Here is a 15,967-nt window from a genome sequence, read left to right as displayed (position 1 = left end):
CAAGCAGTGTGGCGGGAGGCGCGTTTACGAGGTGGTGAAGAAAGGGGGCGTGGCCCCTGACCACCCGTCATTATTCCCACTGAGTGGGGCTTACTGGAAGTAACAGGGGGTTTTCTAGGCCCCTTAGGACCCCACAAGCAGTGCACTGAGAGGCTTGTTCGCAGCGTGGTGGAGAAAGGAGGTGTGGCCTTAGACCACCTCTCAGCAATCCCACTGTGTGGGGCTTACTGGAGGTAACAGGAGGTCTTCTTAAGGTCCATCAGCAGCCAAGGGGACTTCATCCCCAACCAGGAGCGCTCCAAAAGGCGCGTTTGTAGAGTAGTAGAGAAAGGAGGCAGGGCCTTTGGCGAGTTGCCGCCTTTTTTTGTTGTTGATCCTTGTGGGCCAACTACCCCTCCTGTTACCTTCAGTAAGTCCCACACATCAGGTTTGCAGGGAAGTTGCCAGAGGCCACACCCCCTTTCTCCACCAATCAGCAAACACACCTCCTGGTGCACAACTAGTTTGGGAATGAAGTCCCCTTGACTCCAGAGGGTCCCTGGGAGCCAACAAGTCCTCCTGTTACAGTGGGTTTGCTGAGAGGTTTTTGTTGGCCACACCCCCTTTCTCCACCACTCTGAAAATGCACCTACTGGCACACTACTACTGGGGGGATGAAGTCCCCTTGGCTCTTTAGGGTCCTTTTGGGCCAACTAGCCCTCCTGTTACCTCCAATAAGACCCACACAACTGCATTGCTGAGAGGTCGTCAGAGGCCATGCCCCCTTTCTCCACCACTCTGCAAATGCAGCCCCTGGAACACTACTGCTTCTGCGATGAAGTCCACTTCAGCCCTGAGGCTCTCAGGTAGCAAGGGGACCTCATCCCCCACAAGCAGTACACTGAGAGGCGCGTTTGCAGGGTGGTGGTGAAAGGGGGCATTGCCTCTGACCACCTCTCAGCAATTCTACTGTGTGGGGCTTAGTGGAAGTAACAGGAGGTCTTCTAGGCCCTTTAGGACCCTCAGCAGCCAAGGGGACTTCATCACCCAACCAAAACAGCACCAGAAGGTGAGTTGCTGCTGTTTTTTGTTGTTGATTTTTTTCTTATCTAGGAAGTGGAGGCCGCATGGTCCCCCTTCCCTGGACGATGTTGGGACCCAGGGACTCCATCTTCCAGGGTCTGACCCATTATTTATTTATTTATGCATTTTTATATAGCGCGGACTTAACCCGAAGGCGTCAGAGCGCTTCACAATAGGATCACAAATGAAACATGATAAGAACATTACACAGGAACCGATTACAAAAGTAGACGTTACATTACATAAGGTAAAAGTGACAATTGTGAGCAAAAAAAAACACATGAGGTAGTAAAAATTGTGAGCAACCAAAAATAAATGAGGTAGTAAAAAGTAGACGTTCCATTACATAAGGTAAAAGTGGCAATTGTGAGCAAATAAAACACATGAGGTAGTAAAAAATGTGAGCAACCAAAAATACATGAGGTAGTAAAGAGTGCACAAGAGGAAAAAGTGACAAGAGTGCAGGATATAGGAGAAAACAAGGTATAGTTAGAGGTATAATACTGCAATATGAGCTAGACACTCAGGCACAAGGACAGGCGTTAAATAGGCAAAGGAGGCCCTTGTGCAGGTATCTACGGCAGAAACATGTGAGAGGTAGCAAACCGTGTGTTACAAGGGCCAAGTGGTGTGTGCATGTTACAAAAGGGTACCAAACACAAGTATATGCAAACTACTGCATAAAAAAGGCAGGCATTCCAACCACAAGAACACACTGGGGAAGCACTACCATCGTCATGGAGAGTAGATTTTTCAGTAGTGGGAGGTCTTCCTTCAAATAACAAAGAGGACGTGAATTACTTTTGGAGGTGTCTCTGGAGGAGGAGAACTTTGAGGTCCCTTTTGAAGGCCTGGGGGGAGGCGGTGGTCCGGAGCTGAGGCGGTAAGGAGTTCCAGATTCTCACTGCGTTGCCTGAGAAGGATTGGGCCATCGTTCTTTCCTTCTTGAAAGTGGGAGGTTCAAGCAGTAGGTTCTCCGCATTGCGTGAAGGTCTAGAGCCTCCAGAGAGTTTCAGTTTATTCGCCAGGTAGCGAGGAGAGGCGGAATGCAAGGCTTTGTGGGTGATACAAGCGGTCTTGTAGATAGCTCTAGCCTCGAAGGGAAGCCAGCGGAGGGTGGATTAAAATTTTTTTAATAAAAGGAAAAGGTAGGGGGGCACGTGGTCCCTGTCCCATGATGATTTTGGCCCCAGGAACCCCATTCTCATGGAGCCTGCCTTTGCTAATTAATTTTATTAATCAAAGAGAGCTGGGCTGAGCGGCCCTCCTTCCAGGCCATATTCAGCCTCGCAAACCTGCTGACATGCAAAATGCTCTCGCTTGCTCATAGCGGAGCACACTGTTTGCTGTGGCATGGCGGGAGCATATTGTGTATATTAGCACGGGGAGGTGGCGGTACCCGGGGCAGGGGGGCTGTTAGGCTCCCCAACCCACATAAAAAGGAAATTGCCCCGTGGACGTGGCGGTCCCTGGGGCTATGATAAGACCTGGGAGGGGGGCCCCATGGGTCCCCCTCCTATATTTATTACATGACCCCGGGACTTGGCCCACCTAGGGGTTATTTAAAAGCAAGCACAGAAGCTCGCGTTTGCTTCAAAAAGAAAAAAGTTGCAGCAAATTCCTGAGTATCACGATTTCGCTGCAAATGGGTTTTTTTCTTATGCTTTATGCTGTGGCAGGGTCCCAGGGGTAAGCATGGGCGGAAAATCCGTTCCGCTCGCGGATTTTGCGGATTTTCGGTAAATTCACGATCCGCGAACGCTCGCGAATTTACCGAAAATCCGCAAATTCGCACGCAGCGGATTTTTTTTTCTAGGTGATACAATTTTGCGGCGTAAGTTCGCAATTGCGAACATGTAGGTGCGGCGGGCAGCAACAATCTCGCACTCGCGAAATTACAAAATTTGCAATTCTGCACAAGAAATCCACTAGCAAGCAGCATAGACCTTCTGAAAATGATGATTTTTATCAGAATAACTCCTCAGGTTGACATTTGCCTGCCCTTTTTTGGATTTGAGGCCTTTTGACTTTCTTTGGATCACTTTTGGATTAGAAATCAACTTTCACAAGTAAGTTTGTTTGGGGCATTACATTTGCTGTTCTGCAGAAAAACCAGTTTTGTTAAACTGAAAGCACTCAGCAGGTGCAAAAGTTCAAATTCATCATTAGTAACTGTTGGATTTCTCCCCAACTTGACCCACACCACGGAAGCGAGGATGGCCCCAATCCTCTGCCCCTATTCGGAACGCAACACGCCCTTTATGTCACAGCGTGGCCACTGACCGAACAAAGGGAGAAGGTAGGAAAAAACAAAACAAAGAAAGAGAAACGCCAAGGCTCTTTCTATGTTACAGCTAGGCAGACCCTGTTCTGGCACATATGGATAGGTCTTCTAACCTGCAGCAAAACAAGAGAAGAAACAAAGAAAAGAACAGAATGTCAACTCAATATCCCAGTGTCCTCTCACCTGAATCCCCCTCCGTACACTCTTAACACTGCCCAACACAACCCATTTCCCCTCCTTACTTGTGTAACATAGATGAATCTTCCAATGGGAGACGTGTGGAGGGAAATCCAAAAGGTATCAATAGACAAACTCCCAGTTGCCCAGCGTTTTGTTTATAGGGGGGAAAAAGTCATAATACTGACATAAAAAACCCCTTGAAAAGTTATTAACAGCAAAAACCGCTGTAATTACATATCGCATAACCTACTTGTGGCCACAAACTAAAGCTAGATAAACGCCAGAAGCAAAATGCTTCGTGAAAAAGTCCAAGTATTCACATAACGATGTGAATCGGGTACTCAAAACCCGGAAATCGGCTCCGCCGTATATCCCACAATATCAAGGATGAACACAATCAAAAACAAAAATAAATGTCCCAATTCTTTCCCGTGCTACTATGATCAGAAGCACAACGCAAAACTCCGGTGGAGAACAGCAAGCGGGAAGGCGTCCGACGCGTATCGCATCCGGGAAGCAGAACGAAGCCTCGTTCTGCGTGGCACAGCTTCCAGCGTCTAACCTCCGTACGCGGAAGAACACACCCAAAGGGATAAGCGCTAACTCCCCTCAACTAGTTCTGGAAAGTAGAAACACCAACCAGGTAAGAAACCAAGCACCGAGCACTGGCGCTGGCACCCAAATATGGAAAGGAGGGAAAAAAGGGGCGGAGGCTACCAAAAAGGAGGAAACAGAAAGAGGACACCGGGGTAACCAGGCACACAGAAGTAAAGTAAGGAGGAAAAGCCGGCTAATCCCTAACAGTACCTCCCCTCAAAGGCCTCTCAACAGGACGGGGTTTAGTCGGGTGACAGAGATGGAACAGTCTGATTAAACGAGGAGCATGCACCCCTGTAGCTGGTTCCCAGGTACGTTCCTCAGGAGGGTACCCTTTCCAATCTATTAAGTACATCAACCTCCCACGTCTCCTCCTCGCATCAAGGATAGCATTAACCTCAAATTTTTCCTCTCCCTCAACCATCACTGAAGGGGGAGGGGGCAAGGTCTGATCGGTGTCTTTATATGGTTTCAACAATGAAGTGTGAAACACCGGATGAATGCGATATTCATCAGGCAGCTCCAACCTCATAGCCACAGGATTTATCACTCGTGCTATAGGAAAAGGACCCACAAATCTTGGTTGCAGTTTCCTAGAGCCTTCCAGTCTCAAGTTCTTTGTTGACAACCAAACACGATCCCCAACTACATAAGAGGGGGAAGGTACCCTGTGTTTGTCAGCCTGCCGTTTCATGTCCTCCTTTGCCTTTATTAGATGTTCCTGAGCTATGCCCCAAATCCTGCCCAATGCTATTCCCAAGGAATCGACCGCAGGCACATGACCCGAGGGTTGAATAGGGATGGCCTTGGGATGAAACCCCATAGAACAGTAAAAGGCGGACATACCAACAGCGGAATGAACGCTGTTGTTATTTGCGAATTTCGCAAGAGGGAGGGCTAACACCCAATTACAAGTCAAAGAAGTCAATAAACACCGTAGATACTGTTCCATCGTTTGGTTGATCCTTTCAGTCTGACCATCAGACTGAGGATGATAAGCAGAAGACATGCAGATTTTCATTTGTAGCGCCTCACATAACTCAGTCCAAAAATGTGACACAAACTGAGCCCCCCTATCGGACACAATGGCAGATGGCAAACCATGCAATCTCACTATAGATTACACAAAGACTAAAGCCATTTCCTTAGCGGAAGGCAGTTTAGATAAGGGGATAAAATGGCCCATTTTAGTAAAGGAATCAACCACAACAAGAATCACCGTACAACCTGACTCCAACGGTAAATCCGTAACAAAGTCCATGCTAATCGTATGCCATGGCGCAGGGGGTACAGGTAAAGGTTGTAACAGGCCAGACGGACTGGAATGAGATGGCTTACTCACAGCACATACGGGGCAGGACGCCACAAACTGTTGAACGTCATGTGCCAATGACTCCCACCAAAACCAACGTAAACAAAATTCTCTGGTTTTATTTATTCCGGGATGACCTACTAAAGCCGATGAATGACACCATTTCAACACTGTTTCCCTTAAAGCAGGAGGAATGAACAATTGTGTTTCGCGATACAACAATCCGTCTCTCAAGGAAAAGAAAGGCTGGGATTCCCAAGGAGTCAGATCTAGTCCTCTCAACTTGTCTTTCACTGTAGTCAAAAAGCCGTCCAAAGAAATACTGCCCACAATCTTTTCTGGTGAAATGAAAGACCCCAGGTCCTTGTCTGTCCCCCACTCGTTCTGTTTCACATGTATTCTGGACAAGGCATCTGATTTCAATTGCTGTGCAGCCGGCCTGTAGGTAATTATGAAATCATATTCATTGAAGAATGAAACCCACCTCATCTGCATAGGGGTCAAGGCACGAGCGGACCTGAAGAATTCGAGATTCTTGTGGTCCGTAAAGATGGTAATGGAATGGCGAGCCCCCCACAAGTGATGTCTCCACTCCTCAAAGGATAGCTTGATTGCCAACAATTCACGTTCTGCTACCGTATGGTTTCTTTCAGCAGGTAACAGTGTTTTTGAAAAGAATGCTATAGGCTGCATAAACCCCGTTTCTACATCTCTCTCAGACAAAACTCCACCCACTGCACCCAACGAAACATCCGCTTCAACAAAAAAAGGTAGCGCAGGGTCAGGATGGACAAGAACAGGGGCTGAGGTAAACCGTTCGATCAATTGATCTAATGACATTTGCGCCAAATAGGACCACACAAAAGGAACTCCCTTTCTCAACAAAACAGTCATAGGGGCAACAATCTCCGAGAAATGGGAGATAAACCGCCGATAGAAATTAGCGAATCCAAGTAACACCTGCACCTCCTTTACACATTTAGGCGATGGCCAAGAGGTTATGGCCTCGATCTTACGTGGATCCATTCTAATGCCCTCAGCAGATACAAGGAAACCCAAAAACTCTACTCTATCAGTATGGAAACTGCACTTCTCTGGCCTCACAAATAACTGATGATCTTTCAAAGTTTGTAAAACTTGGCGAACGTTTGTTTCATGTTCAGCCACAGTGCTGGAGAATATCGTCTATATAGACGATCACGCTCAAATCCAAATATTCCCTTAGTACCTCGTTGATGAAGAACTGAAAAGCAGCCGGAGCATTACATAATCCGAAGGGCATTACACAATACTCATACAGACCGAACTTAGTCCGGAAGGCAGTTTTCCATTCATCGCCTTCACGGACTCGTATGAGATGGTATGCCCCTCGGAGATCCAATTTAGTAAAAACCGTTGCATGCCTCAGTTGATCGAGCAACACAGGTATCAAGGGAAGAGGATACTTGTTCTTAATAGTACCCTTATTGAGCGCCCTATAGTCTACACAAGCGCAGAGGCCGCCTTCACGTTTGGGAATGAAAAAGATAGCAGAGGAAGCAGGAGAGGAAGAGGGACGAATAAACCCCTTAGCCAACATCTCGTCTATTTACTCCTTCAAATGCTGTTCTTCTGGTCCAGATAAGGCATAGATGCGACAACAGGGCAGTGTAGCCCCGGGGGCCAAATCGATTCTACAATCGAACGAACGATGGGGAGGCAAGTCCCTCGCTCGTCCTTTGTCGAACACCTCGGCAAACTCTACATATGCTTCAGGTATCTTCTGTACGTCACACCTTAACCCATCACCTACTGCACAAGTTAAAGGAGTAACCCAATCCGTGGCGACCTTATAACAACTTTGCAGACAATAGACTGAATCAAGAGTCACAGTTCTTCGAAACCAATCAATCCTGGGATTGTGTGATTGTAACCAAGGTACCCCCAACACAATACCAAAAGAAGGAGCATCGATTAAATCAAACCCGAGGTATTCGGAATGTCCGTTATCACATATCATACACAAGGGTTCTGTCTGTTTAGTAATGGTACCAGAAGACAACTCGGTTCCATCTATGGCCCTCACAGGTTCGGGTTGATCTTTCATGATCCAGGGCACCTTTAATCGTTCTGCTAACTTGATATCCATGAAATTACCCGTGGCACCAGAGTCCAATAATGCCGACACAGGAGCCCTATGGCTGTTAGATCTAACCAAACATACGGTGATCCTGAAATGTTTAGGGACTCTCTTGACTATACCAGAAATCTGATATGATGGATTAAGTTTATCTCCCACTACCAAATCCTCGGGTGGCTGCACACATGCTACCACTTTCTTAGAAGAAATAGAAGAGGGTTTTACAGAACAATCTCTGGCATAATGACCTCCTTGCCCACAATAAAGACACAAATTCTGAGAACGTCTTCTACTCTTCTCTTCTGCTGAGAGGGGACCCCTTACTCCACCTATTTCCATAGGTTCCGGAGTTGTTCGGCCCTCTCCTGTACTCCTAGCTTCACTTCTAGCAGGAACCACTCGGGATACCTGAAAGCGGTTTTTCTCACCCCTCCTTTCCAGTAGTCTGTGATTCAACTTCACTACTAGATCGATGAATTCAACACAGTCCTCAGGAGGATTCACCACCTGTGAAACAATGTCTTTCAAGTCTTCTGACAACCCTTGATAGAACAAGGAGGTTCTCTTATCAGCAGGCCAATGGGTTTCGGACACTAAACGATTAAACGTGGACACATAGGTCAGTAAATCCTGTTTCCCCTGTCTCAATTTTAACAACTCAGCATCACTGGCTTGCATAAAGGCATGTTTCGCAAAAAGACAATGCATCTGTTCTTTAAATGCCCCATAGTTATACAAAACAGGGTCATCATTGTCCACCAAAGGTACCGCCCAAGAGGCAGCAATTCCAGCCAAATAAGAAATAACAAACGCCACTTTGGAGGAGTCGTTTGGGAACGAAGCAGGACGACACATAAAGTGTAAATGACACTGATTCATAAACACACTGTATTTACTAGAATCTCCTGTAAACCTCTCTGGGACTGCCAACGGGACAGGGGTAGGGGTAGTAACGTTCACAGTTAAAGGGGGATTACTAGCACTTGTACTCCTGTCAAAATGGAAAGTAGCAGGCTGGACTAAAGAGGGTTTACCCATTCCCCAAACTGGATCCTTAGCCTTTCCTGCACTCATTTCCTGTCGTAGCCCTTGATTCTCCTGTTGTAACTCCTGCACTTTAATCTGTAGCGCATTAACAGCCCCCATCAGTTCCTGCATCGTAGGGGCCCTCTCCTCCAGAACATTCCCATCCTCATCCATTCTCGCTCGGGTGGTGTAAAGTTTGTGGGCTTGGTTTTCTGTTGGATTTCTCCCCAACTTGACCCACACCACGGAAGCGAGGATGGCCCCAATCCTCTTCCCCTATTCGGAACGCAACACGCCCTTTATGTCACAGCGTGGCCGCGGACCGAACAAAGGGAGAAGGTAGGAAAAAACAAACCAAAGAAAGAGAAACGCCCAGGCTCTTTCTATGTTACAGCTAGGCAGACCCTGTTCTGGCACATATGGATAGGTCTTCTAACCTGCAGCAAAACAAGAGAAGAAACAAAGAAAAGAACAGAATGTCAACTCAATATCCCAGTGTCCTCTCACCTGAATCCCCCTCCGTACACCCTTAACACTGCCCAACACAACCCATTTCCCCTCCTTACTTGTGTAACATAGATGAATCTTCCAATGGGAGACGTGTGGAGGGAAATCCAAAAGGTCAATAGACAAACTCCCAGTTGCCCAGCGTTTTGTTTATAGGGGGGAAAAAGTCATAATACTGACATAAAAAACCCCTTGAAAAGTTATTAACAGCAAAAACCGCTGTAATTACATATCGCATAACCTACTTGTGGCCACAAACTAAAGCGCGTTCCTAGATAAACGCCAGAAGCAAAATGCTTCGTGAAAAAGTCCAAGTATTCACATAACGATGTGAATCGGGTACTCAAAACCCGGAAATCGGCTCCGCCGTATATCCCACAATATCAAGGATGAACACAATCAAAAACAAAAATAAATGTCCCAATTCTTTCCCGTGCTCCTATGATCAGAAGCACAACGCAAAACTTCGGTGGAGAACAGCAAGCGTGAAGGCGTCCGACGCATATCGCATCCGGGAAGCAGAACGAAGCCTCGTTCTGCGCGGCACAGCTTCCAGCGCCTAACCTCCGTACGCGGAAGAACACACCCAAAGGGATAAGCGCTAACTCCCCTCAACTCGTTCTGGAAAGTAGAAACACCAACCAGGTAAGAAACCAAGCACCGAGCACTGGCGCTGGCACCCAGATATGGAAAGGAGGGAAAAAAGGGGCGGAGGCTACCAAAAAGGAGGAAACAGAAAGAGGACACCGGGGTAACCAGGCACACAGAAGTAAAGTAAGGAGGAAAAGCCGGCTAATCCCTAACAGTAACCATTCCCTGTAGTGCTTCCTGACTGGGGCCCCTCCAGAGTTCAGTTGCTAGTTGCAACAATTGTATGACCCTGCTCTGACCCTCACAGCCGGATCATAGAATAGCTACAAGTAGGCCACAAAGGTCCTGGAAAAAAAAATTGCACTGCAACAGAAAGCAAATTACAGATAAGGAAGCAGGTGCCAGACTGGAATTTTAAAACAGTGACACATTAATAAATCAACCCCAAATTAATTCATGTCACTTGAAGCAGGGCAGGTGTGCTTGCTTTTTCCCCCCATAATCTACAGTGATGATGATGAACCAGAGGGTGGCATTGATGTACCAGAGGGTGGCATGGGTGAAACAGAGGGTGGCAGTGTTGAAACAGAGGGTGCTGTGAACCTGTGATGATGAACCAGACGTAGAAACAACATAGTCGCGACCGTTGCGTGCCGACAAGTAAGTTCGCCATTGCGAACTGGTACAAAATCCTCGCGAACTGGCAAAAACCCTTGCGAACACTATAAAAACAAAAAAATCCGCAAATTCGTGAGAATTCGCGGATTTTGCGGATTGCGAGTTCGCAAATACGCAAATTCGCGAACGCCAGATTCGCAAAATTTGCCCATGCTTACCCAGGGGGACTCCAAGACCATGGTCTGGGATCAAGGTATTTGTACCCTGCCCCCTTTTCTTTATTTACCAAGTCCCAAGATGGCTGCCAACACATCCTGGTTGAGGTGTTGGCAGCCAATCACAGCAATGCATTTCCCTGCACGAGCTCATCTTTGTTCGTGAAGGCTTAACACGAACAAAGATGAGCTCGTGCAGGGAATTATAGTGATTATATCACTATAATTTTGAACATAAAATTCTCAAAAACGACAGAACAGATTTACATCAAATAGGCAAAAGGCATGTCCTTGAACCAACATCTACCTCTCTGCCAAATTTGGTGTAAGTCCGATCAGCAGTTCAGGCTGTAGGTGTGGCTAAAGGTTCCCATGGGAATTAACATCACAAACACACCCTGATTTTGCGCACCAAATTCTTGGACCCCACTGCACGGATTACCCCCAAACTTTCCATGAAAACCCAAACTAACCTTGACACTTTTGGGGGGAAAATTTCAGATTGGTCAAGCAACGCCAAAGTTATAGGCAAGTCAAAAAGTTTTTTCCTATAGAAACTAGGTTAACTATAACTACCTACTGGCGACCGCCGGTAGGTAAGATAGATAGATAGATAGATAGATAGATAGATAGATAGATAGATAGATAGATAGATAGATAGATAGATAGATAGATAGATAGATAGATAGATAGATAGATAGATAGATAGATAGATAGATAGATAGATAGATAGATAGATAGATAGATAGATAGATAGATAGATAGATAGATAGATAGATAGATAGACGGACGGACGGACGGACGGACGGACGGACGGACGGACAGGCAGACAGACAGACAGACAGACAGACAGATTAGTTCTAGTTAGGAAAACATTCTTTATGTTTGGTATATAAACCCAACTTAAACTACACCAACATTAGTAATTCTAATGTTATAGTTATATCCTTAATGTATTAATTTAAGCACCACTCACAAAGTTCTATGTCATAATTATAATTCACATTTATAATTAGGCACCACCTTAAGGCGCTTCATCGTGCTGTGTCAGTTCTGCCAAAAACACAATAATTGGGCTGATAGAGCAAATTCAGGCCCAATTTCAAGGGTCTAGGACTGGAGTGACACCACTTGGGGGGGCACGACTCAGAGCAGACAGAGTCCAGGTGCTGAGTCCAAGGTGGCTTAAGTATTTTCTGTCGATGAGGCTCTGATCAGGAGGCCTTCAAACTAGCCCATGGAGTCCCTCTGGTGGTCCTGTGTTCAAGAAGCAGGTCTAGTCCTTCTTCCTCAAGCAGCAGGGAAGCAGGGCAGCAGAGCAGTCCTTCTTGCAACAAAGAAGCATAGCAGTCCTTCTTGGTCTTCCATAGGTCCAGATGATTATGAAAGAGTTGGGTCTGAGGATTCATAGTTATACCTGACGTCAGCTTTGAAGCAGAATGCATTTCTAAAGAGTTCCACAACCCCTCCCCCAAATGTGTTTGCAATTTCCTTCCTCCCTGCTGTGGCCTCAGCTTGTCTGGGTGCACGAAAGATTAGTGTGAAACCCTTTGTGAGTGTGCTGAGGCAAAGCTTTTGTGATGTGGTAGGGGACAGCTCTGCCCTCCATCAAATCAGAGATTGCCTATCCTGCCAATACCTATTCCTCCTTCGTCTCAATGTCTGAAAGCACTACACAAAGACCAACTGCTAACTACACCTAGTCATGTGACCCAGGATACAGGCTGCAGGCACCAAATGGATGGGACAAGAAAATGGCAACTTTCTAAAAGTAACACTTTCAGAATTGTAACTTAAATTCCAACTTTACCATTAAAGAGGGGTTCAAAATACAATTCATTAGACACCAAACTCGATATTCCTACTTGCTCCCAGTTGAAAGCTATTACTTAATTAATGTAATAAGGCAACCCAATGTTATCCTGTAGGAGAGGTAGGCCTTGCAGCATGTAAAACTTAAACGTATGTGTTCAACTTTTTGAATACACTGCACCAGACTCTATGGGCTGTTTAAGGCCTACCCTCTGGGTGACATATGTATTAGAAAGGAAGGTTTAGGCCTGGCAAAAGGTTTATTTTGCCAGGCCAAAATGGCAGTTTAAAAGTGCCAACGGTTTGAAATGGCAAATCTGAGACACGTTTAAAGAGCTACTGAAGTGGGTGCTGCAGGCCCACTTGAAGCATTTAATTGGCAGGCTCTTTGTACAGGCAGGACTTACAAGTAACATAACATAACATAACATAACGTGTAATTGTAAAGCTCAAATTCACTCCCAAAGGGGCATCTTGGTGCTGAATAACAGATGTTTATTGTTACCCAACTCAATGGTACTTATTTTATCAACCTCAGAAAGGATGAAAGGCTGAGTGGACCCACTGGGAATTGAGCCTGTGGCTATGAGGTAGAACACAGGCCCTTGTAGTGGATGTATTAGTCCACTAAACCACCAGACACAGCTTAAAGTACATTAAATGTTCCAATTATGTGTAAACCAATTTGACTGGGGTTAAGGGAGAGCACATGCATTTTAGCACTGGTTAGCAGTGGTGAAGTGTGCAGAGTCCTAAGGATAGCAAAAAAGAAATCGGTAAAAGCAGGAGAATGTAAGGCAAAAAGTTAGAGGGAAAACCACGCTAAGGATGTCAAGTCCAAAAGCGATGGATTAGGTGGGTGGCCTCAGAACCCAGAGCTGTGCGCTAGGGATGTGGGGTTACAAGGGTGATTTTCTTTATTTATCAGGCGCAGTCAAAAGAGGCTTACTCTGCCCTGTACAATGAAGAAAGGTGTGCTCTGCCCTGTAACAAAAGGTAGACCTGCTCTGCTCCCTCACAGTAAAAACATGGTTGTGCTGCTCAGTGCAAATGAAGGTACACTTGCACTGCTCTGTCTCTGTAAAGATAGACGTGCTGTTGGTAGGTCTGCTCAGCTTCATTCTAGTGAAGGAAGGATTGCTTTTCTCTTTCTCGGGGAAGGAAGGGGTGCTTTGGTGTAGTGATGGTAGACTCGCCCTACTGGGTCCCAGTGAAGACAAGATGTCCCTACTCTCACCCAGTCATGGTAGGGTCACTTTAATCTACCCTATGAAGGGAGGTTTACCATACTCTGCCCCAATAAAGGTAGGCTCTTTCTACTGTGCACTGTTGAAGGTAGGGCCACTGTAATCTGCAATATGAAGTTATGCTTACACTACTCTGTCCCAGAGAATGTATCCTCGCTGTACTCTGTGGCTGTGAAAATAGACGTGCTCTAGTTTTTCCCTTGAAGGGCTTGGTCGGACTTACCTTTTCTTCTACCAGCAATTTTCCAGGTGGGCTAGACCCCTTTGAGGCTGGTTTTGAAAGCTCAGGGCCGCTCACAGTGCCTCTGTCACTTTCTCCAGCTCCCTGAGGTTAAGAGGGACAGACATAGGGAGGCTTCAAGAGAGAATGCGAAAGAAGGGGAGAGAGTGTTGGAGAGAGAGAGAGAGGGTTAGGAAAAAGCGATCAGAGAGGGAAAAGAGAGAGAGTCCAGATGGATAGAGAAAGAATGGATGTATGGATGGATGGATGGATGGATGGATGAATGAATGAATGGATGGATAGAGTGTGGGGAAGGAGGAAGCAGGGCAGGAGCATGTTTGCTACGGCTGCTTTTGGCCCCCAGTCAGGCCATGGTGAAGGTAGGCTTTCTCTGCTCTGCCCTAGTGCGGGAAGAGATGCTCGGTTCTGTCTCACTGAAGTGCCATGTAGTTTCCACCTCACAGTGGTGCCAGACTGATTCTATGCATCCCCCTCAGGATATGTTGTCCTATAGACCACCTAGCTCACAGTGCCACCACAAGCCCCCCTAAACATAGCAGGGCAGCAAATGTTTTCTGGCAACCACTGAACATGGCAACCCTGGTCACCCAGAAAGCGTGGTAGCAGATCTAGAACCCTATTGCCCAGTCACTCATGTGCTCTCAGAGAAATATACAAGAAATATTCAAAGGGACGTTTTCAATATTTTATTGAACCAGCGTGATTCTTGTATAGAATTTATGTGCGGCAATTATTAACAGACAGAAGCAAATGAAAGTTATTAATCACACAAGAACAATGAACAGAATAAAAAGCTCCACCATGCAGGCATAAAATACAATATAGAGAATTGGCCGTACTCCTATTATGCTGTCCATAACCCCAGTGTCCAGGGCCAGTGTGTGTGTGTGTGTGCGTGTGTGTGCAGCCAAGAATGTAAGTCCCCGTCTTGGTCCTGAGCTGGACACCCTTGCATGAAAAAGTCAGCAAGCTGCTGGGCCAAAGTGTCAGCATGTGGAGACCTTGCCAATATAAAAAAGCTCCTCTAACTAAACCCCGGAAACACTTGTTTATGTATAATGTAAAGCACCCTTGTGTGTCCTGTGCAAGCCAGCATAGTTTTGGTCTCTAGTGGCCCCGTGGATGAAAAATAGAACATTTGCAAAATGAGTGTCGAGACTTTTGAGACCTTGTAAGTTGTGTTCAAGGAATCAAGTCAAGTCAAGAATTTGTATAGCGCACTACATACCCAGAGGGTCTCAAGGCGCTTGAGGAAGGGGGGGGAGGTTTACTTATCGAATATCCAGGTTTTAAGCTGTTTTCTGAAGGCTAGGTGGTTTTGAGTAAGGCGGAGGTGGATGGGAAGGGAATTCCAGGTTTTGGCCGCTAAGTAGGAGAAGGATCTTCCCCCCATGGTGGCTTGGTTGGACGAACGCAGCTGGCGGGTGGGGGTGTAAAAGGAAAGGCGCGTGTTGAGACAATCAGGTCCAAGTTCGTATAGGGCTTTGTGTGCGTGGGTGAGGAGACGGAACGTTATCCTCTTGTTGACGGGGAGCCAGTGAAGGTCTTTCAGGTGAACGGAAATGTTGTCTGTGCGGGGGATGTCTAGTATGAGTCTGGCTGAAGCATTTTGGATGCGTTGGAGTTTTTTCTGCAGTTTTGCGGTGGTACCGGCGTAAAGGGTGTTTCCGTAGTCCAAACTGCTTGTAAACAGTGCGTGGGTGACCGTTTTTCTTGTTTCGGTGGGGATCCAGCGAAATGTTTTTTTGAGCATGCGTAGGATGTTGAAGCATGATGATGAGATGGCGTTGACTTGTCTGGTCATCGAGAGTGAGGAGTCCAGGATGATGCCCAGGTTCCGTGCGTGGTCCGTCGGTATGGGGCTAGCGGTTGGAAGCGCACTTGTGAGGATTAAAGCGCTACGATACCAATCGAGGAGGAGGTGAGGGGAGCGGCCGCTTCTGCCGAGGACAGGACTGAGCCAGAGATTTATTAGAGTGAATCCAAAGGACCGATTTGAGGTATTGTGAAGGCGTTGCATGGTGAAGTCTAACCAACCTCACTGCATAATACTCCACTCTCCCATAATTCCACCAACATAAGTCAGTAACTGCTTATAGAGTGAGTTTTGTGTTTTCAAAAGAAAACTGTGGAGATATTTTGAAAATGCGTGACAG

General features: G+C 46.5%; 1 protein-coding gene across 1 annotated transcript in view; it reads left to right on the top strand.

Moving 5' to 3' along the window:
* Positions 1–15,967, top strand: part of LOC147731726 (cAMP-dependent protein kinase inhibitor alpha-like) — a 390,144-nt gene that overhangs the window by 245,384 nt on the left and 128,793 nt on the right. The window lies entirely within an intron of this gene.

Source organism: Lissotriton vulgaris, chromosome 2_1 (genome assembly GCF_964263255.1).
Source record: "Lissotriton vulgaris chromosome 2_1, aLisVul1.2, whole genome shotgun sequence".
NCBI classification, from domain to species: Eukaryota; Metazoa; Chordata; class Amphibia; order Caudata; family Salamandridae; genus Lissotriton; species Lissotriton vulgaris.
The sequence above is the reverse complement of the archived record's forward strand: the minus strand, read 5'-3'. Positions and strand labels throughout refer to the sequence as shown.